This window comes from Daktulosphaira vitifoliae, unplaced genomic scaffold (genome assembly GCF_025091365.1).
Source record: "Daktulosphaira vitifoliae isolate Bord-2020 unplaced genomic scaffold, ASM2509136v1 Scaffold_5, whole genome shotgun sequence".
NCBI classification, from domain to species: Eukaryota; Metazoa; Arthropoda; class Insecta; order Hemiptera; family Phylloxeridae; genus Daktulosphaira; species Daktulosphaira vitifoliae.
The window spans coordinates 26,714,389-26,738,823 of NW_026099576.1; the positions used below are offsets into that span (position 1 = coordinate 26,714,389).

At 24.8% G+C, this 24,435-nt stretch overlaps 1 protein-coding gene across 3 annotated transcripts in view; it reads right to left on the bottom strand.

Annotated features, from left to right (window-relative positions):
• LOC126907734 (potassium voltage-gated channel protein Shaw-like) overlaps window positions 1-24,435 on the bottom strand; it is an 86,175-nt gene that overhangs the window by 26,511 nt on the left and 35,229 nt on the right. For 2 of the 3 annotated variants that reach the window (XM_050689297.1, XM_050689295.1), the window contains exon 2: window positions 15,065-15,145. The gene's annotated coding sequence lies outside the window, so the exon portion shown is untranslated. Of the gene's footprint in view, window positions 1-15,064; window positions 15,146-20,623; window positions 20,743-24,435 lie in introns of those variants that run through there. The other variant, XM_050689296.1, reaches the window with a different exon arrangement.

A 24,435-nucleotide genomic window follows, 5' to 3' on the forward strand; every position in this document is an offset into this window, starting at 1 on the left:
AAGAAAATGAGCCATTTTTACATGGGTTTATAATATAAACCCATGTATGTATAAAACCATTAAGTACTAATCCAAAAGTTGTTATCGACCAGTTATTTTTTTAATTAGATTATGTTGTATTGTATAAACTAGTCAAATATGTACGTTGTCTTTAAAAAAAATTAGTTTAACGCCCTTTTAAGTTATAAGGGATAAAAAAACTAGGAATTATTAAATAATAAATCAAAAATCATATATACCTAAAATAAATCAAAATTATTTTTCCAATATTGTATTTAATTAGCGAGTAATCTGGTGGTTTGTGGTTAACTGATCATTCTGTATATGGAAACGTTCTTGATCAAAATAATGTACATTGTGGTTGGGTTTTTTAAATATTATTTTATTTAGAGCGTGCAACAACTGTTGCACCGGATTTTATGTTTTTCTTAATGGGAAAAGACTAATAACCCGAAGCTTTTAATACATCATTTCAATATATGGGCTATAAATAATTACTGTGTTAGTCGTAGTTTATACTTTATGCTACAATAGTTTCTTTGAATTAATGACTAATGTTCAGTTATTTAGCATATTACAAAACTTGCCAAGACTTTTCAGTAGAAATTAAATGATTTTACGCTAACATAAACGATTTAAAATTCAAATTATGAAGTTCTTCGCGAATGCTGAATTAATGTACTGGCTATTTGAGAAAATGAATTATTAAAAAGATTTTTAGTGTATTCAGTACATTATAATAATTTGCTGTATAATCTATAGTAATTTTCTTACTGATGAATTGGTATCTTTTGCAAAAGTAAACTAGGTATTGTGTAAATTTAATATATACTTATAATACAATATTACTTAATCATTGCATTATATTTTCAATTGAAAGTGAGCTAATTTAAATCTGAAACGCTGAAATTTGTAGAACCTTAATAAATATTTTCCAATCTTACAATGCTCCTTTGAGAACTACATACCATACCGTTCTTCACAAGTTCAAAAACAGCCGGAGCAAAGTCCAACTAAATGCAATAAATTAAAAGTCTACGAATCTCATTTAAAATGGCATGCGTATGTACTATTACTTAACGTTCAGCGAATTACTTGTCAAACAATAAGCGTTTAAATTGCAAACCGAGTAAATAGATATTAAACCAAATGATACGCCCGGTTGCTCATTTGGGGATACGATGCTGTTACGCCTCCTTCTCCATCACATACACTTACAGCACTAACCACAACTGGAACCTTCTAATCCAATTTGACATCTCGGTCGAATAAGGGTAGACGCATAAGGATAAAAATGAAAGCAAACGTGGGAACTCTTACGGGACTTCCTCGATATTTCAACATCTTAGCAACTATTTTTTTCACTATACTTACAAAAATCCCACGACCTCTTACTGTTGGTCTTTGTTGTTATACTTGACATATTGGCCAAACGCGATACAAATGTCTATTAAAAGCGTCACACACAGTCAAAAACGTATAAAAACATATATTTTCTTGATCTATTTTATTTTTATTTTTATTGAATATAAATATACTCTTACTTTTTTGTTTATTAATTAATAATAATACATTTAAGGTGATTTCATAATAAAACACTACCACAAACTTAATTACAACCTCATTTCTATGTATTTTCTATAGAAATCATTCTATGATAAGCAATTTTGACGACTGAATTAAAAATTCCATTTTGGAAAATCGAAATTATTAATGACTCAAGTTTAATTTCACATCATAGTTTCTTAAATTACCATACTGGGATATATTATAGATCAACATATAAGAGCAAAAATTATTTTGAGCCCCTAAATGTTTCAACGCTTTTTGACAATCTTGGTTTTTGCTCATCAAATCATTTTTCAAAGCATCTCTTAAAAATTCAAATATTGATAATCATTGCAGGGGGGTTAACCCACCCTAAAAAAAAGAAAACGTCCCATGAGTTAGCATTGGGCTAATTTCAGAGAAATATTAATTTCATTTTGGAGATTTAAGGTCTGTTAAATTAAGTAATTAGTGAGTTAATTTTCAATATATAATGTAAAATAAAAATGTTATCACTGATGTGTATATTTTTCTGTTAAAATATAAATAGTTTATTGTTATCGTAATAATATTATTCTAAGTAAAAATTACATTGTTTTATTAAATTCTTTTATTGTTTGAAATAAAAACTTTCATTATCACATTTTGCATTTATTAATTTTTTTATATACACTCAGATTGTTGAAATATTTTAATCAAATCATTATTTGCTAAAGACCATTAATAGAATACAGGTTCTTATGTGGACGTCATTAACAATGAAATAAGTGTTTTGATTGATTATATATTATAACACATTTAATTACAGTTCGAAATACCGTTGACTGTGCTTTTGTTAAATTCCACAACTGTACTTAACATAATCAGTACATATGGCCACTACATAATACTCTACAATACATACACGTGTTACATTCGTATAAAATATACAATTTATAATTTATAAAAATGCAAGTTAAATGCTAAATTAAAAAAATACTTTTTTTCTAAAGAAATTCAAGCAAATAACAATAAATTGTCAAAAAAATACATTGAAATGGTATTTTATTTATTTCTTATTACCATGACAATATATATATATATATATTTAACAAATAAAAGAATAATTGTTAACAATAAATAAAATATAAATCATTTAGTAGAATATTAAAATATTGGTGACATAAATATTTAATTCTTCACTTTGATTGTTTAGGTTTTCTCAATGTCTAATCTATAGTATCCAGTCTGGGACAATTTAGTACAGTTATTTAACATATTTTAACATATCCAACTTTTAACGCTGTTCTTCCACAAATTTCACTAACACTGGTTGGACGTTACTAATTTTTAATTTTTTTTTTAATTCGAAAGAAGAACAAAAACTGAGAAAAAAAGCGGGCTTTTTTTTTTTTTTTTTTTGTAGACTAAAAACTACTGTGAATTATAATGCACAACCTTTTTATTTTCTTTATCATGTGGCAGTGATACCATCACAAAAAAATGTAATGAAAAAAAAAAACACAATATGTCTACATATTTTACAATAGTTATGTTTACGTGTAAATGGACTATTACAACATACAACTTATTTTCTAAAAAAGTTAAATTTAAAAAAAAATAAACTTTTAAGTATAACTATAAAATTTTACGCCATCTTGAAAAGTTATTAAAACTTGAAAATAGTTCCCTTTAGACTATTCCTTTATATTTCAACTATACGATGTACTAAAGAATTTGAATAGTTAAGAAAAGTAAACAATCATAAATGTTGTATAGTCACAATTATTTCTCAAGAGATCTTTTATATTTTAAAATGTAAAACAATCTCATTTCACAGCAAGTATTGTGTTTCCAAACAACTTTACAACGTTACCTCATCTTTGAAAAAATTGTTTGAAATAATATGTATGTTCAGAATAATACACCATTATAGGACACTTTAAACGTAACTCTGATGACCACCGTATAAACATATACAATTAATCAAACCATTGTATTTATTCATTGCAGGGTGTCAAGGGGTTTTGAGTGTTTATGCTCTTCAAATATACTAAAATATCCTACTGTTATAATGTAAACTATGACATTCAATGCAGTATAATTTATCCTCTAACGATAAACAGTTAGTAGCAAACTTTTAGGTTGGTTTGCTACTAATATTATAGATACATTTTTATTACAAAGTTTTAAGAATCTTTACAAAACTATTTCTATATAATTTTTTTATTGAAATTTAAATTTTGTTGATTTACAAATGTATTTGATATGTATAATATCTATGAGCTTTTTTCAATTAAGCTATAAGATTCATTGATTGATTGATCGATTTAAATATTGAAACAATAATAATCACTTCTTGAAATATTTTAAAAATATCTTTGGATTATAAACGGTTTTGTAGTCTTGAATTTTTACTCAATAGACTAAGCAATTTAAAAAATCAGAGTAGATTCAATACAGCAAATATTTTAAAAATAAGTATAGATAAATAACATTAATTAAAGTGATTCTCTTTCATCTATAATTATAAATATTCAGCATGTTAATTATCTGAATTTAATCAACTTTTTTTACTCAATAATAGCTAAATTGTAATTAGAGTAGGTCTAAACAAAGATTCAAATATCTTTTTAATTAAAATATTTCAATGATTCTTCGTAGTTATGCTAAATGCAAATTAAATTAAAAATTGATCAATTAAACCCATTCATTTAAGGTCTATTTTGAATCAAGTTGTAATTTTATTTCATTATATTTAAAGTGAATAAATAATGAATTAATCATTACTTCTACGAACAAAAATAACATTCTTTGCAATTTCTGTTTTTGTATTTCCTTTATATAAAAACTAAATACTTTATGTTTATAACTATACATTTCTTGCAAGTATATTATTAAGATATTTTGAATTCTTCAAACTGATTTCAAACATATGTACAATATATATATTGTACTATACTACAACAATGAGAACATCTACAATTAAACTAACGATAGTCAACAAAATAAAGAAGCAAACCTCAGGTAGAATACTATTTGACAATTTATTTTACCTCACACCATATACACACATATCTCATAAAATATACAAATTTAAAATATATTTGTTTTATTTGAAATAAATTATAGTATATCTTTAAGTATATATTATGAATGAAATGTTAAGATTAAGATAAAAAAATTAATTATTAAATATTATTTATTATAAAATGTTACATTTAATAAATTCTGAAATTAATGGTAAAGTACTTAGTTTATTGTAAATAGAAATAAACATTTTAGACCAATTTTAGACCATAAATACAAAGTCAAAAAATTTTCCTACCAATTGATACCCTCATGTAATATTTGTCTTAATTTTAATTTATAAATGTATTGATTTACTATTAAATTAATTGAAACATTAAACCGTTTTTGTTAATGTTTTCCTACTTAATATAGTCAATAAAATTTTTATGTTTCTATGTATATTTGTTTAAATTATATTGTTTTTCCATTTCTCTTTTTAAATTTAGATAAGGAAAATTGAAAACTCGAAATAAAAAAAGAATTACATAAAAAAACATATAATGTAAGTCACGCAATATGTTCTATATTACATTCTATAAAATAAATTCTAAAAAATATTGATTTTATGTCAATAAGAGTTAAAATTAAAAAACTAAAGAGAAATTCTTCATTTACACACTTAACACCTCATAATTTCATTTCAAAACTCATAAGATAAAAATTATATTTACAATTTAAATTAAATAAGTCTTTCCTGCTTTAAATTTGTTTAATTCTTGTGAATTTTAATTCTATAAGATAAGCTGTCTATAAATATTTAAAACATTGTTTTAAGTGAAAGCCTTATAAGTCATACGACGAAAAAATGGTTTTCTTTTTAACTTTTAATAACTTATCAAATAAATAGTATAAATATTATCAATATAATCTTTGCTTCCTAAGAGAGGAACTCTCCTAACTTTGTTAATGTATTATTAAAGCTACTTGACATCTAATTTTTATACTATCAAATCTTATAATAATTTTATGTATAATTTCTAACAAAACTAATTCTTCTTCTTCCTTGCCTAACAAAACTAATTAAATTATTTTAAAGTATTTCATTTGGACAGCAAAGAGAGATAAATAGCAGTACACTTTAGCTGAGTAAAATTTTAATGAGATATTAGGTGTTTTAGTATAATACAGACAAGCCAACTGAATAATTTTAAATGAAATATTGTACCTTCGAGAGTTTACATTATTATCTTGATAGAAATACAGCGGAAATTGAAACAATCACAAGATGAACTGATCCAAATAATGAAAAATGGTCTACGAACAGAAATGTCACATAAAATTCGTCTATATTATTTCTAAGGCAAAATAAATGACATAATTTTTCGGCTATGCAGCATACTTTTATTTTGACAAACCTTTACTGTCTGAAAAAAATATATCTGTATTCTAGTCTGCATTATAAGGCGAAGTATTGTTAAAATATATTACAAAAAATAAATCCTAAAAAATAAACACTTTGAACTTTTAAGCTGCTCTTCCATCAAACTTGAACTGTCACAAAATTTATTTATTTTTTTGGTGTTCGGTTATGCATAAACATATGAACATATCATGAAGGCTTTGAAAAACAGCTAATGTATGAAATTTTTTATAGGTGAATCCTGTTAACTACCAATTGTCGTGGGACGTTAACATCATATTAGTAGTTAGATATTTGGCATCTAAAAAGAAAACATTTTTGGAAAATATATTACACACGCAAACATAACTTTCGTCACATACACATTACCTATTAAAATTAATAATATATATCATTTTTTTCAAAAATATAAAGCAAAGAATCAGCAATCACAGGGTATTCAAATATAACATTATGTAAATAAGTTAACTCGTAATAATTGCCAAAATTGGAATGGAATAAAAACGGATTAAATGCAAACGTTATGTTTTTTCATCAGGAGCGGCACCATAAACTGACACTGGGTCATCTATGTAATGCGCATGGAGGAATGTGCAGAGCAGAGACGAGACATAGTGTATTTATTGCACACTGTCATAATTTATTTTATGAATGTAATGTGGTCATGCTGTAACAATCAATAATGATTATTTTTAGATATGTTGCATCGATTTTGTGTACTAGTTGGGTTTAAGTGAGGGTGGCCTAAAGGAAAAGTCTGTGCATGCAAAAATAAACACTCTTCAGAAAGTGATCTCAAATCTTTATTACAAGCTTAAGTATTATAACGTATCTACTTAGTCATGATCGGCAAAAGATGAGTTCTCGGTGTAAATACGTTTCACAATTGGCCACTTAACCCATATCATTATTTAAACATATCAAGCTATAAAATTAAAAAGAACATAAAACAATTTTATGTGTCATCATATCTTTCAAAGCAATAGTTTTGCGAACGAATTCACATATGCCGATGACAAGCAATCACATAACATTAAAATGAACAGTCATTTTAGACATTCAAAGATATTAATACTAAGAGCTGCACGGAATAGAAGTTAATATGGTTAGTCTGAAAACAGCTGAAAGTATATAATACATGAAATCTGACACTTATAATTACATATTGTAGTTAGAACTAAAATAAAATACAATTTGAACGCATTGTTTTTTATCCAAATTCACATTTTTAATGACTTTTTGATGCTTAAATATCAATTGTTAAACATAGAAATCATGAAATTTAAATAAAAAAAACAATTAAATTATGAACTTGAGATATAATGAACAAAGCGTTTTCAAAGAAAAGAAACAGAATAATTTTACATCATTGTTATTTAAAATTGTAGTATTTCTTTAGTAATTTACACAAAATAATTAGTTTGTGTGATTCAATCATACAAATAAATTTAATAAATGAAAAAAAAAACATAGTTGTAAACCCAAACAATGTTGGTTTCCTTGACTATGTAACTTTATATAGATTTACATGAAAAATTACTTTTGAATCTTTGTTTTTTTCATTACAAAAGGTCTGCTATTGAGTCACCATCAAAAATACATACATTTTAATATTATATTATGACGATAAAAATTCATCTTTGTATGCGTACACATCACAGTAACATAATTTTTAAATTTGTCAAAAACATAATAGTGCGTAGATAGACAATATATAAAGAATACATGTATATTGATCAAGTTCGTATAATCAGTTGATACGAGACACCTTTATTTAAATCTAAGCTTAAGTTAAAGTATACCATATGTATGTCTAAGCATTTTCAATAAACAAAAATATAAGTTCTAATTATATCCATAAGAACTTGAATTTAAAACTTGTATCAAACATCATACGTATGATGACACTTGTACCAGGGTAAAAAGTATGGGCGGAGTTACAGTAGATTTTAGGGAAAGAGTAGGAGTGCACCAAGGTTCTACTTTAAGCCCTTACTTATTTTATATAGTGATGTAAAAGGAGAAGTATCATGGTGCATGTTGTTCGCTGACTATATAGTGTTAATAGGAGAAAATAGGGAAAAAAATAATCAAAGGTTAGAGGTGTGGAGATCAGCTCTAGAAGATAAGAGATTAAAAATATATAAGAGTAAGACACGATGAAGGTAAAATTATGAAAATCAGTGACAATAAGCGAGGACGTGATAGGAGAGATAAAAACTTCTATGTATTTAGAATAAGTTGTACTAAAAAACGGTAGTATTGGCGAGGATATAAGATACAGGATTAAGAGCGGGTGAGTGACATGGAGAGAAGCGTCTAGTGTGTTAGGCAATAAGAGAATTCCAATGAGACTCAAAGATAAGTTCTTTAAGACTGTAGTGAGGCCAGCTATAACATATGGTTTAGAGTAGTGGGCGATTCATAAGAGAATATAGCAGAGTGTAGCAGAGATGAGAATATTTAGATGAATGAAGAAGAAAAGAGAAAATAGAAAAGATACTTAAAGAAGATAGAAAAAGGAACGAACATATAAGGGGGAATATAGATGCAAATCAGTTGAGGATAAGATGAGAAAAAATAGACTTAGATTGTTTTGTCATGTTATAAAGAGAGAGGAATTGGAAGCTGTAAGAACAGTTATGGAAATGAATGTTGAAGCAGAAAAGGCAAAGGAAGACCAAAAAAGAGATAGAGGGATGTTATTCAATAGTAAAGAGAACAACTGATGTGTGTGTGGATGATGTGGGAGATTGTATTAAGCGGAAGTTTAGGATAAGGGTAGCAGGCCCAATGTAGTTGGGTAAAGCTAGGAAAAAGAAGTAGTATTAAAAAAACGTTTATTTAAAAATGTACTCATTATATGGAAGTAAATCAAAGATGTTTACATTTGGACGGATTTATATAACATTAATCTGTTTGAATAAACATGATGCTAGACAAATTAATTAACAGTTCATTCATTCTTCAGATCCCTAATGTAGTAAAGACTTTTATAATATAGACACTAATTAATTTTAAACGTTTGTTCGTAAACACAAATTTAAGCATTTTATAGATATCATTTTGGGGTAAAAAAATAATAATGAAGATGTTCTTGTATTTTTAGTCTGCTATGTCTTGTGAAGATTATTTTAATGATTTTTATTGTGTATCTTTATTAGTATCTTATATGCTCTCACGATACAATAAAATAACATTATTGGCAATAGTTTTTTATTTCTCGTCTCTTATTGTGAGATCAATAGTTAGTTTAGGGTTCTACACAAACTACGGAACCATTATTATTGTTATTTACTTAATGGCATGCGTTTCTTTATCAATATTTTATTGATTGCATTATTTCTAGAAAAATGTTAAGTATGTAATAATCATTGAAATTATTTTACTATCAATAAAATATCTATTAATCAAAATATTTTATGTTATTAAATGTCTCGTATCATAAAAAAACAAACAAATATTTTGCGATAAAAATGTGTAATTTTAATTTATTTTTATAATTCATGAAAGTCTTATTTTGTTTCCATAGGAAATATATGAACGCTGAATAAGAATACTTACTTTATACTTATCAACTAATACTAATATATTTTGAAAAATAGTAAAAACCTTTTATAGATCTTGTTTTGATTCATTAACATTGACAATAAGAATTGATATTAATTATTTAATCGACAAATAAACTAATATACTGTAATAGTACATTATGGTTCCAATAACATTATTACATTATGTTTGTTGGCATACCGATTTAATGCAGCGTTTAAATAATGTGAATGATTTATTGCAAATCAAATAATTTCGAATTGAATTAGCAAACGGTAAGTAACTTCCCGTGTATATTATACTAAATATTCAAAAATAATAATACTATTAAAATGTTCCATGTTTTTACTAAGAATTAAGTTTGTAATCTTTTAAATACTGGTTTATATTTTAAATAATTTACATTTTTAAGATCAAAATCTTAAATGCTTTGTTATTTTTATCCTAAGACAATATTTAATTAAATTCGCGTCTTATCTATACGGAATAATATTTACAGTTTTAAAATCTTTTGTGCATTAAAATAAAATTTCTATAAAAATATTCCGTAGATCATTGATATTTTTTAATTTTTAACTCCTGTGAACTTCCTTTAAAAAAGAATTTATAATAGAGTTAGCAAGAGGAAGACCTTGCTATTTATTTATTGTGTCTTCCACAATTACAATTTTATTTTTGCATAATAAAATGTGTTTTTTAAGGAATTCACGTTAACTGACCTAGTTAATTTCAAATGTTATTACACAATGAAAACTTTTTAATCATTTCATTAACATTTTTTTGTTCATCATGATTTTTTCAACTTGGCTCAGTTTTTAGAAAAAAAAATAGCAGTATAAATTTGTTGCACTTTTTTCTTTTTTTTTAACAGTGCAATATAATGTATTAACTGAAAAATCACAGATACTGTACATAAAGTTAAAGGTATTATTTAGTTTAGCTATATACTGTAGTGTATTTTAAATATATATAAAAATTACAATATATTAAAAATCGTATTTAGTTACTTTGTTTTTACTTTTTTATTAATAGATACTTATAATTTCCAAAAAAATTAAACAGTTTTTATTGACTGAAAATCTAACTTGTTCTTTCATTCAAGAACAAAGTAAAAATGATTTAAGTAAGTTATTTAAGTAAAAAAAAAATCAATAAATGTAAATTGAACGTAAAATCAATCTCTAAATAATGTATAAATATTTTCTTGAGACGGTTTAGTAAAATCATAAAACGACCGACAACAATTTACAGTACGAACTTTTCTGTTTTAGTTGTCTGTAAAAATAAAGCATTAACTTCTTAAAGTTTTATGTTACGATCAATAGTATAATTTATTACACACTTGTTTGAATCGGTGACTTTTTACAGTTATATTTTTTTTCTAAAATAGTAGTTTGTATTGTAAATATATCAATCATCTCAATTTCATATTTTGAAAATATATGGTTGGCTTAGGAAAAAAAGTTTTTAATCCTCTTATTTTAGATAAATAAAATTTATTAAATTAAAAATAAAATGTTTCAAAATTTCTTATAAGTCCTATTTTGTTTATTCTACATAGTTTAAACTACGCGAATGAAAATTTAATATCTGAGTAAAAAAATTAGTGGTTATTTAATTGAATGTCTTATAACTTAAAATAATTAGCTTAAATTATTTAAGAAGATAAAGATTAAGTTACACTACCATTAACTGAAATATAGTTTGTTAACGGTTCTAATAACTTTTATAATAACTAAATAAACTTTTATATAAAAATAGAAATATATTTTAAAATAAAGGAAATAGAAACCATTAATAAAATTAATTTTAATAAATCATAAGTACGTTGTGCAAGTACAATCGGAAGTGAGGGAGAGAAAAAGCACTAAGAATTCTACTTTTTTGTCAATAACTATACAGTTTTATTTTAATAAGATACTATAATTTTATTTTTTTTAAATTTAGATAGAAAATTTAAGAACTTTTATATTGTCTTAACCGTTGGCTTGAAAATAAAACTTAACATAAAACAAACACTTAACATTGCATAAGTACAATACATATTACAACATGGAAACTCTCTTAGTCTTTAGTTAAAAAGTTTAAAAAAAATTAACAAATAAATAAAAATTAGTTGACATAAAATATGTTTACTATATGTTAACCAGTTGCAAGTCCTAAAATAAATGTTTACAAACAATTCGACAATTACCTATAATCAGTCTAATGACTTAATACAATATGAAGTTCATTTTCATTAGTAGTTTTATCAATAATTTAAGTGTTAAATGAATTTTAAATATTAATAATTAGATCATCGCAGAAATATGGCCTAAAAAAGCTTCAGTTTTATATAGCCTACTTTAGTTCTTGAGAGAGGAAAAACGACTGAAAAATTTCTAGGAAACATGGATTGAAAAACTTCAGAAATACCATTATATTTATTTGCAGATACGTTGTAGTCGATTTACGATTATCTTGAAAGTCAATAACTTCATTTGTAACGTTAAGCCTTAGTTGGGTCGAAGAAATTTAGAGATATTGTTTGATATTTATTTGAAGCAACATACTGAGTAATAGCGGCAAATCTTTTACTCACAGCAAAAGTTGATTCGCATATAGTACAATAGCTTTAATTTTTCACTTGTACCAATCATTAACTAGAATACCTAAACTATCCTTTATATTTAAGCACCTATTAAGAAAAGTAATTTTTTCATAATTATACTACTTCATTTAAAATTAAAACATATATTAAATGTTAGAACTAAATCTACTTTGTGAATAAATGTGGTTTGATAAAATTATAATACTTGATATCAAGTTAAAACAATCATATTGTTGGACAAATATTTGTAATGTATATTAAAAATATATATTATAGATGACCTACTTAGCTCAGATGACAAACACTTCGAGCCTCGGTGCATAGGTCCCGGGGTTCACTTCCGTTCCACTGGGCTATGTAGGTTTTGCTTCCTCACTGGCACAAGCAATAGCTTGTAAGGGGACGTTAAACATAATTAATGATAAATAAAAAATGATAATGACAAATATGGATGAACGATATTTCAGTTAATAAGTCAATAATTATTATTTAAACAGTAATTAAATCAATATTTCAAAACATAAATTCAAAGTAAAACCAAGTTTAAAAAAACAACATAAAGCGATTAGAGCCAATTAATGATAGGCTATGCCTCTTGGAAATTCAAGCTAAATGGTTCAGTATAATACTGATATGCTCCGACGGAGAACAAAGACGAGGAGACGAAAAATGATTTATATAAACAACTAGAAGCACTATATGACACAATACCTCAAAATATGGTCAAAATCGCACTAGGGGACTTTAATGCAAAAATTGAGAAAGAAATAGGTTACAAACCGATAATAGAACAACAAAGCCTCCATAATAACTCGAACGACAACGGAGTTCGAGTAATATCTTTTGCAACTCCAAGGGGATGACCATAAGCATTAAATTTTTTCCGCATAAACAAATCCATTAACAGACATGGATATCTCCCGATGGAACAACTAAAAATCAGAAATGCATTAACACCGGTATAGGATTCAAACTACAAGAATCTAAGACTATCAAAGCAAATAGCATACGCCGATGATATAGTATTACTGTCCGAATCTGAGAGCGACCTTCAGGATATGGCAGAAGCTCTTATAGATAGAAGTAAACAAATGGGGTTAGTCATAAATGAAGAAAAAACAAAGTACATGATACTGTCACGGAAGAATAATATACATAATAATTTTATAGTAAGAGAGATGGAGTTCAAGTTGGTCGAATATTTTAAATATCTACGGTTGGAATTGAACGTTTTGGGCAATAACCATAAGAAAATATAAAACAGAATAAACTCAGCTAATAAGTGCTTCTTCGGATTAAAGAAAATATTAAAATCTAAACTAGTTTCAATCAGATCTAAACTAACTCTATACAAAGTAATGGTATGCCCGATAGCGTTATATGCGTGTGAAACCTGGGCCACAACCAAAACAGACGAGCAAAACCTAGCAAGGTTTGAGATAAAGGTGTTACAACAAATATTTGGATCCAGAAGAAATCAAAACACGGGACAATATGAGCGAAGAAAGAATGAATAGGTAATAAGCATGTTAAGAGATTCAGACATAATAGCTACATGAAAAGCAAAAGTATAAGCTGGGCGAGCATGTAAGGCGAGGTCAAGAGCAGACAATCGGCCAAGTCACCTGCTGGAAGCCGAAGAGCAAAAGACCACTCGGCCGCCAAAGACAAAGATGGATAGACAGGGTCCATGAAGACTTAAATATGTTGAGAATCCTGAACGGTGAAGAGATAACCACGGATAGAGATAGGTGGAGGGAAGTGATGGTTGCGGCGAAGGACATGAATGGTCTACATTAAGCGAAAAAAAATAGCAAAACAACAACATGGCAAGAATTTACTAATAGCATAGGTAAAGAAAGTGAATCTCCTACGTGATCAAGATACGATGTTTACAAGAACGCTATAAACATAACACTTTCTTCTTTTTTCCTACCACACGATATAATTGCGAACCACCCTGAAACTGCCGTGAAGCATTACTTCAACGCAATGTTACATAATCCATCTAGTATAAAACTAAGAGCTATTGACAGTTCCAATTAATATCGGTTTTGTGTTAGACGAATATTTAAAAAAAATTTAAGTGACTAAAATAATACTACAGTAAAACCCAAATTTTATACAAAATCCAAGTATTTCAAACCCCACATCAATGTCATTGAAAATTCCTAGCATCAACTTACTATCTCAGATTAATTCACCGCTAACTATGAATCGACTTGTCACTGCACTGAGAAGATGTAGAAGTAAAAGTCCTGATTCAAATAATATTCCATTTATACATAATTTTATGACTTAATTTTAAAACTACTACTCCTAAAAATTAATTCGTTTGAATGGAATTAGCATTAGATCTCTGCTTTGTTCTCTATGTTAACTATTAAAGAAATTAGTAAATCAAATAATAACAGGAATACAAAAACTTAATATCAGGAGATAATAAAAATAAGCTTAAAACAATAATGAACGAAAAATACTAGTATTACTGTTTTAAGCTCACTTTTAAAATTATTTTAACTTTTTGGTTTGATATGCTTTAAAAGCATGTTTTTCAGTGTTTTTAACTATATTTATTTTAAATAAGGTTTGAGAAATAATTCATTTCATTTTAAAAATAATTATTTTCCCATTCTTATTTACATTAAATTTTATTAATGACTAGATACAACAGTGAACATAGTTACAAAAATAAAACTGTGATTATTAAATAATCGATGTTATTTGTGTTAAATCGTGTAGTCAATAAAGTCACACTATATTAACAAATCTTAGAATGGTTTATTTTAACCACTAATACAGATACTAAATTTAAATGGCTTCAAATAAAAATCAATAATTTACAGATAATTTTGTATTTATTTTATACTAAAAAAAAAGAGGTTTTCTTCACAGACTTCAAAAAATCTACCATTTATTTAAAGAATAAGGTTTTATCTAAAATAAATTAATAATTAACTAATTACTTGAAATGGAAAGTCTGGAAATCAATCTTCAACCATTTTACCTTTTTTTATTCATTTTTATTTCTCGAACAATTGTGTACTCTGAAACAATTCATTAAAAAATAATATATATTAATAAAAATGTATAATCAAAGTTAACATTTTTAATATAAAAAAATTTTACGTATAGTACTTAGAGTCAAATTACAATACATGATTTAAATTTTTTTTTTAAATAAGTTCGTAAATACAAGAAATAGTCTTTTAAGCATCTAAAATATTCATTGTTGAAATACAACCATTATTATGGTTTTGTAAAATGTATGTTTTTTCTTGAAATAAAAATATAAAAATAATTCTACTCTTTCTTTGAATTGAATTTTTCAGTTGTACTACTTTAGTGTAGTTAAATGATTTTTCAAATCTATGATATATAAAACAACCCGTCCCATTTAAGTGTTTTTTTTTTTTTTAAAGGATGCTCATAGTGGAGTTCTCATCTAAATCCAGAAAGATCCATAAAATGTAAATAATACATAATATTCTCTGAAAATTCATAAAATACTGGAATCCTTGTATGTACAACACTCCATTTAAATATGGTTAGAGTCAGTCCTTTAGGCTATAAAAATATATTATTAAATTTTTTATTTTTTTTAGATTTCTTTAGTCAGATACTAAAGGCCATATTGTATATATACAATACTATATTACAATTATCATTTACGACCATCCAAAAATATTGTTGTGACAAAAACGTAGGCCAAGTACCTTTAGTAATTTTGTTATATAAAAAATGTCCAAGTAAAACGGAACCTTTTAATATTGTTAAAAATATTTTATAGGTTTTATTTAAATAAAATAATTGTAATTAGAAAAATACATATATAAAAATTCAATGTTCAACAGCTACAATTTCACACATAAAGTTATTTATTATACATATATTTTTTATGCAAACGAGTAAAAACAAAAACTGACTGTAAATATATACAATTGAAAAATGTTCAATTTATAAAAATGAATATTTTGTATAATTAATTTATTAATTTAAAATATTAATAATATTTTGTACACTTATATAAGATAAGCCACTTTAAAATATTGTAAATCACGACACGTGTCCACAGCATGTATACACTATCGACTGACTCCCCACCAGTTCGTTCACGATGTCCACACTGATTCAGTATTATCAGGAATCACAAGTGATAAAGATAAGGTGTGATAGATTATAGTTTTACCAAACAACAAAATTTTCTTAAATATTAATTAATTAACAAAACTATATTTAATTTCATAATGCATCAATTGTTATTTTAATGAATCATATTAGAAAACTTTAAACAAATATGCACAAAAGTCTGACATATTCACGTCTGAACCAGAATAATTCGGCATTAAAAAATAAATTAAAATTAACGTCAGAGCTAAAAATTATTAATACTTAACACATTCGCTAACTACACAATACAATTAATATGTTTATATTTATCATTATATGAATATTTACATACTTTTTTAATTTTCAAGTCAGAAAATGATAATTATTTACAGTTTGTTAACAAAATGTAAACAAACCATTTCTTTAATTATATGAAATAAACAAATATCATTTCATACATTATAATTATTATTATACAGAGTGATTCTTTGACTACGCATTGCAAAATTTATTCAAATATATAAATGCTAGTTTTAACGAATTTAAGATATAAAAGATGGTGCATACAACTATTTATTCGTTTAATGCAACTCAACAAAGAACCATTATTGTTAAAAAAATAAAATAATGATTATTACTAATATTTTCGATGATATTAGAGAGATGTTGTTAAGGAATCACTATGTAATATAACAGCCTCTAATTCCATATTATGAACTCATTTTTCAAAATTTAATTAAAAAATTTACTTTACAATTACAACCAATAAATTTTTAAGTATTTATATTTTCTTAATAGATATGAGATAGTAAATAACATAATGTTTTAAAATTAATAATATAATTATGAGTAAAAATCAGGGCTATTGAAAATTATATATATTTTTTATTTTAAACAAAAAAAAAGTTTTTTATTTCTTCAATAAGTTTATCTTTCAGAACCTTAGAACATCCTGGGTTCATAAAATTAGAATAACTCGTTCAGCATAAATTGTTAATATAAGACTGGTAATTTAATTGATGATTCATTATTTTATTCTCGACTGAATTTAACCATTTCACATGACAAAATCTAGTCAACTGACCGCGAAAGATTTTGACTCGTTAAAACCAATGAAAAACCAAACCTTAGTTAGGTAATAATTTAATGAAAACTATATGATCAGCGTTTGCTTCCTCACCACCATTCCTTACATGTAATTTAGGTTAAAATAATAACTGTACATAATAGAGTAGTATGTTTTTTTTAAGTTAATTTTCAAAGTTTAAATACCATAATATTCATTACATTAATAAGTCGAATTCATATACGACTTATTAAATTGCCATATTAATTCTCTAGAATTACTATCGCTTATTGAATTTAATATACTCAGTCACCGATTAAGGAAGTCTAACTTATTTCGTGTTCCTATTTATAAAAACAATTATACTTCTACTTCATTTTTCCCCAGAGCTTTGTTACTGGTGAACCGTATAACGGATTATACTAATTTTTTTTCTATGTCGCATAATGTATTAAGACAGAGTGTGTATGTATAAGCTATTTAAATTGTTCATTCTTAGCCAAGCTGAAAATTTACAAACAATTATCTATATTTTGCTAAAAGGTTTTATAGTCCGTTTATTGTATATAAATAAATAAATAAAAACTAATTTATTATTATATTTGTCAAAAAACTGTGAAATTTGAGAGTTTTAATATTTTTGTAAAAAAAACTGTATATAGTATGTATATTGATACTTTTAAAAGTAAAATCAAAATTAATTAAATTATTTTTCCAATATATCAAATATTGATAGTATTTATTTTTCTTTTTGCTATGTCTATTAAGTGTTTACTATTCACTATTAACAATGACCATTGGAACCAGTATCATACTGCTGACTGCTACTATCAAGTGACACCAACTTTATAATGTATGTATTTGTGTTTACACTCTTAATGAAATTTGTACCACTACAATACAGCATTTAAGCCTTTTATGATATATAGCCACATGTCAGTACAACTGTATAGTCATAAAAGAAATAATATATTCCACTTAAAAACTACTTATTATACTCAGAATTTTTCTGAACACTTAATAAAAAATGTAATAGCTATTCTATTTTATGTACTTAGTATTGATGCCACAGCTAAAATAAGTCTTAATGATCTAGAATATTTTTTCAACTTGGATTTTCTTTTCTTCAAACGTTGATCCTTATACAAAATCATAATGCTAATGCTTAAATTCATTAACAGCAACAAATCTCCAATTATGTTGACACAACTATGATATTAAATAAACCATTCAAAAAATATAACGACCAAATATAATTTGTTTGGCTTAATTATTTAGGAAAAAATCATTCATATTAACGAAAGCACTTTTAAGTAGAATACATCGCTAGAAAATTCCAATAAAAATATTAGAATGTAGAGATTATTTATTTTGATTTTTTACCAGAAAAACATAATCATGTCTGAATGTAATTATGATACTGCAATAATTTACTTTATTATAAGTGCAAAACATTTTTATTGACATACACACCCACAAAAAATTTATAAATTTATACTTTTCATTTTTTAATTCACAGAAAATCCCATGAAAATAAAGGTTTTTATTCCTTATCGACTTAAAACCAAAATATTTCTAAATATATGTCTTTTATTATTTTCTTGCCATTAAACTTTTCATTTCCTAGCAGACATGTTTTACTCGATTAACTTTTATAAACGAATGTTTAAGGTACAAATCGTTTTTAGGCATTCACTTTAAAAAACATTCAAGTCAGTAAACAATAAAACCGATTTAATTTTATTCATACAACAACTCTTGATAAAAAAACTCATCATTATCAATAACTAATGCCAAGTTTTTATTCAAAAATTATAGGAAAATATGCGCTTATATATGCATGTAAAATATAAAAATATGAAAATATGAAATAAAAAAAATGTTTTTAATTTACATTATAAGACAGCATTTAAAAATGATGTATTAATACTACTAAAATTGCAATAGCTCTGCAATAATACAAACATATGCATTTTCTATTCATTTTTCCTAAAATACAAAAAAAAATTATACATTAAATTTATTCGTTACATTATTGTAATCTTACATTATTATAAAAAAAAAATTTAACTGAAAGTTGTTTCAACTTTAATAAAGTATAAACTAATTCATATTCCATTAAAAATTTTCTGGTACCTATATAATAAAATACCTTATTACAAATTAACGTACTTTACTAACATTTTATCACAATTTACTAAACATAATTTAAAAGAAACCTTTCTTGATTTAAATACTACACGATTCTCATCCTAATTATACAAAGAGATTGTTTAACTATGACTCACGCAAAATATGATATGAAACATAATATAATTTTTTCTTTTCAGAAGTTAATCGTATCCTACATATGGTACTGCTCCTCCTTCTTGCCACTAAAAATTATATAAACTATTGTTTTTTAAAAGAAAACATTTATGTTTTAACAATTTAAGAATAAGAAAAGGACTGCTTATTTACAAATGTTGAACTACTATTTTGAAAAATACTAACATTTTCATATTTTGACAGGGAATGAAGCGCGGTTTTTATCTTTAGTAATTTATGAATCGCACTTCTCCTCCTGGCCTTATATAAAAATGCTAACATCCTTTAAAATATTGATAAATAAGTTTTATTTTTTAGATAAAATCTAATTTGTACACAGGTTAAACATATGAGTTTTCATTAAAAAAAAATAAATTATTTTAAATTATAAATTATTTGATAAGGCATGTAACAAGTCATAATGATACTAACTCTTTTCTAAAAAGCACTTATATATCTCAGTAAGAGTATTTTGTAATTTTTGTTAAATTTAAGAATTATTATTCAATGTTAAAACCACAGGCAGTCATATTTATTCAGTATTTTAATGTCATAAATGAATTAAAACTTTGACCATTATACACAATTATAAAAGAAAATAATTTAAAAACAACGCTTCGTCCCTAAAATAATTTTTGTTTGTTTTAGACTTTGAAAACCCATTAGTTTTAATTACGAGAATTCACGTAATGCAATATTAGGATTTTATCGTTTAGATAAATATTCTAGTGAAAACCTAAATAATAAACAGTAAATTCTATTTTAATAATAGCTTATTAAAGGTGCCTTCCTAAGATTCACCAATTCAAACAAAGTGAAATTTATTCCAAATTTTAATTCCTGGGTCTAAAATTCCATAGCATAAAATTTACTTATGTAAAAGTAATTTTCAATTTTTCTAACTTTAATTTCACATAAATTTAACATTTAAAATTATCATATATGTGTTTGTAAAACATTTAATAGTATATATTGTACGAATTTGTACGTTTTTAAAAGGCAAATAAATAAAAAATTTCAATAAGACACTATTTGTACTAACCTGTCAAGTCAACTGCAATTTGTCCTCACACTGTCAATATAGAGAATTCTGTAGGTTATTTAAGAAAGATTCTTGAGCTTCTTTTTACATTATTTGAGAAAAATAAAATATTATTCTTACAAGAAAACGTTCGAACCTTATTTTCAATGAATTAGCCATCATTTTCTATGAAACAAATAGATTTTATAAAATCAACCACATATCAGGATTTAACCACGTAAAATCGTTCATCTTTTATTATTATTTTTTTTCACATTAACTTATGTAGAAAAATTAAAAAAAAAGAAACAAGCTATTTAAAAACAAAAAATGCTATTTCCTTTTTTGTGACAAAAATGTTGACAGGTAAAATATTTATTTTACTTTATATGAATAAAAATCACCAAAGCATTTCTGAACTTAAAATAATCTAAAATGTTGAATTTTTTATTGGACTTTTAAAGTAGCTAATTTATCATCAATATTTCACATGGTTTTATTTATGTTCATGCATGTGTTTAACAACTTACAGTTATTATACTGTTATTGTTGGAAATACAATTATACCTTATACTAAGCTATTTTAATTTGCAATAAATAAAGTTTAGACGACGTCTATTCTCTTTATCTGATGATATATGCGTGTGAATATTAAATGGTGTTCACCTTTTTACCCTTCTAAATTGTGAACAATGTATGATTTATAACCAAGTAGTTGCTTGTACGTGAAACGGTGGATTGTAAAACTTTTTGAATTACATCGCTACATTTTTTTTGAAGTATAAGACCAATTGATCACAGTATAATTATTAAGAATAAAACGAATGATTTATAAAAAAATGAACACCTTTTATTAAAAATACATAGCTAGCATTTAGTATTCATTTTATTGTTTATTTTTTTTCTGTAAAAATAAAATATTAAAGAGTACAATGAATAATCTTGTATAGTGATGAACTGAACAACATTTTAAAATGATAACAACAATAGTTAGATAAACGTAATAAATTGCAATGACAACATTAACCAAATAAACAAATTTCTTATTTTTTCGATAGAAAATCACTTAAGTATAGTGATACTAAAATACTATACTACATTTACTATACTAAAATATAGTAAATAAAAAGAATTTCTTTTAGTTAAGATGTCTAAGATTTAATTTATTAATTATACTAAATAATAATTTTTTTATTTAATGTTTGAGTAAAAAGTATGCGAGTATGTCTAAGTATATGTTTATTAATAGACTTATTTTACACTTATTAAAAGTGTAAAATATAAAATCGAAAATTTAACACACAAAAATAGCATACGGTAGCCATTTTCACTGTGAAAACAAAATAAATTCCAAATATTTTTTTTCCATAATAAAGTATGATGAATAAGCTTTAATTTAAGGTATATATAAAAGTGTCATCGTTTCTGGAACACTTTCAAAAGTTATGTTTAAAAAGTTAATTTTTTGTGAAAAAGCTGTCTATTAAATCCCCCCCTGTGGGCAGGCAAAGGGTCAGATTTATAAAAGAAATACATCAAATGATAGGTAAAGAAATCATACAACTATGACAAATCGTATCTAGTCGATGCCATTACCCTCAAAAATTATTAATTAAAATACATATATTACACTTTTAAATCATAAAACTTGTAATTAGGATAAAAATATGGAAATAGGAGATCATGTAACTTTTAGAATAATCCACCAATTTTTTAAAAGTAAACACTATCTTCAGATTTGCATCGAATCGTTTTTTATAATAGTGATTTTAATTACTTTCAGATTAAATCTATACTGTCCCCACTGTGCCGCGACCCCAATGTGTTGAATTTTTTTAATAAATAGTTTTACATAGAAAATCAGTTATTTTTTTTTGTGTGTCTGTTACTACTTTTTCTCAGCTCTCACTGAATCGAATTTCCCCAACGATATATAAAAAAAATCACAACTTACAATACTAATATTATTAATCCGAGTGTATATAGAACAAAATTAGTATTAAATAACTAAAAATCATATGAAAGATAATTAAAAATTTTACTCTCTTGAAATATTGTAATCAAATTCTTTATAACAGTATAAAAAATCATTATACGTTTATTATTTTAATTAAATACATGATAATTATTAGTATATAAATTAAGATATATTTCTCGTAATTTTCTAATTCAATTACATTTAAATGCAACCCTGGTTTGAATTCTAATCATTTAAGGTTAATATCAGAAGTAGTGGTATCTCTAGTATAATGTAATAACTTAATTCGTATCATAACTTAAACATCATGAGGGCAAAATTTTGTTGTTCATATTAGAGGAAAGTATTGTTGTCTTCTAGTGTTCCTAGGTGATGTGTTTTCTGTGTTTTAAATAATGATTTATTATTTTAAATGGATATATATAAATTTAACAAGCTTATTATAAAAAGACATGAATAATGGGTCTAAAGTTATCAAGCAGTCATTTTCTTATTTAGTTTTTATTATAATCTAGTTGACATTAATACATGCCATAATATATATGTTGCAATTAAAAATAATAAAGATGCCACCTTTATAAAGTATAAGGGATAAATTAAAAAAAAAACCCAATAATTAATAAATCAATAAATATATAAAATTAAAAAATACCAAAAAGAATTTTCTTAATATAGTTATTATTCTAAGATTAATCTAGTAGCTAATATTAAAAAAATTAACTTGAATACAACTTTTTAATTTTTTATAATTTCTCCGTAAAATTTACAACACTAAATTATTCAATATCAATTTCATACAAAAATTTAATTACTATAATAAGACATAATATAGTATTTTAGATGAATAATTAATCATCATAATTAAAAAAATGTGTCGAATATAAGTAAAATGCAAAAAATAATTTATTCATTACAAATTTTTTTTTTTTTAATGGACATCGTTTAGTATTTTTTCTAGCATTGGCTAATTTTTCAATGTTTTATTAAATGATAAAATTTTTATTAAATATTAAATCTTAAGTGGTTCATAAAAATGATTAAAATTTAATATTTTCAGTGTCGATATATTAAAATAATATTATGTTTAAGATTATATTTTATTTATATCATTTTTTTTTTATAAATAGAATTATATTATTAAATTTTAATAGTTATTTAAAAATTTAAAAATTTATTATGTGAATTGAAACTTATTATAAAACATGAATAAAGAATAAATTTTATTTTATTAAAACATTTAATAGTGTTATGAATACTTAACTTAGTTTTAATATTGTCCCACAATTGTAATAACAGATAATCATAAATTGAATTGTAATTGAGGTCGGCCTAAAAGAATGTGTCTATAAAGTATTTTTCGGTGTTGCAAAACCGGGAAGTGGGCCGACTGCGACGATTGTAATGCAGAGCATCGTCAATCATTTGACAATTATTGTATGAATACTATCACTTTTATTTTTAATAAACTAATTAATTATTCGGCAATACTATTTTATTTTATTCTATTTGTTACTCTCGTAACATTAATTTTGGTGGCAGCGGTGCGATCCGAAGAGACTAGTGCCGAAAAAGAATAATTAAAATTTTTATCATAAAAGTTACTAAGTACGCAAACAATAGTCAAATAACTCATCAGAACCTCCAGAAAATCAAGAAAAGCATTGAACTCAACATACAGAAAATCTTCAAAAATCAAACAACTTCAAGAAAATCAATCAAAAATAAGATAATAATAAACAACAAATAAAACTTGTTTGTTGTATTTAGTACAATAAACGGTTAGTAATTTCTACTGTTATTTCGTTCACTATCAACGTATATACTTTCGCCGCCGCCCGAACTCATATATATATAT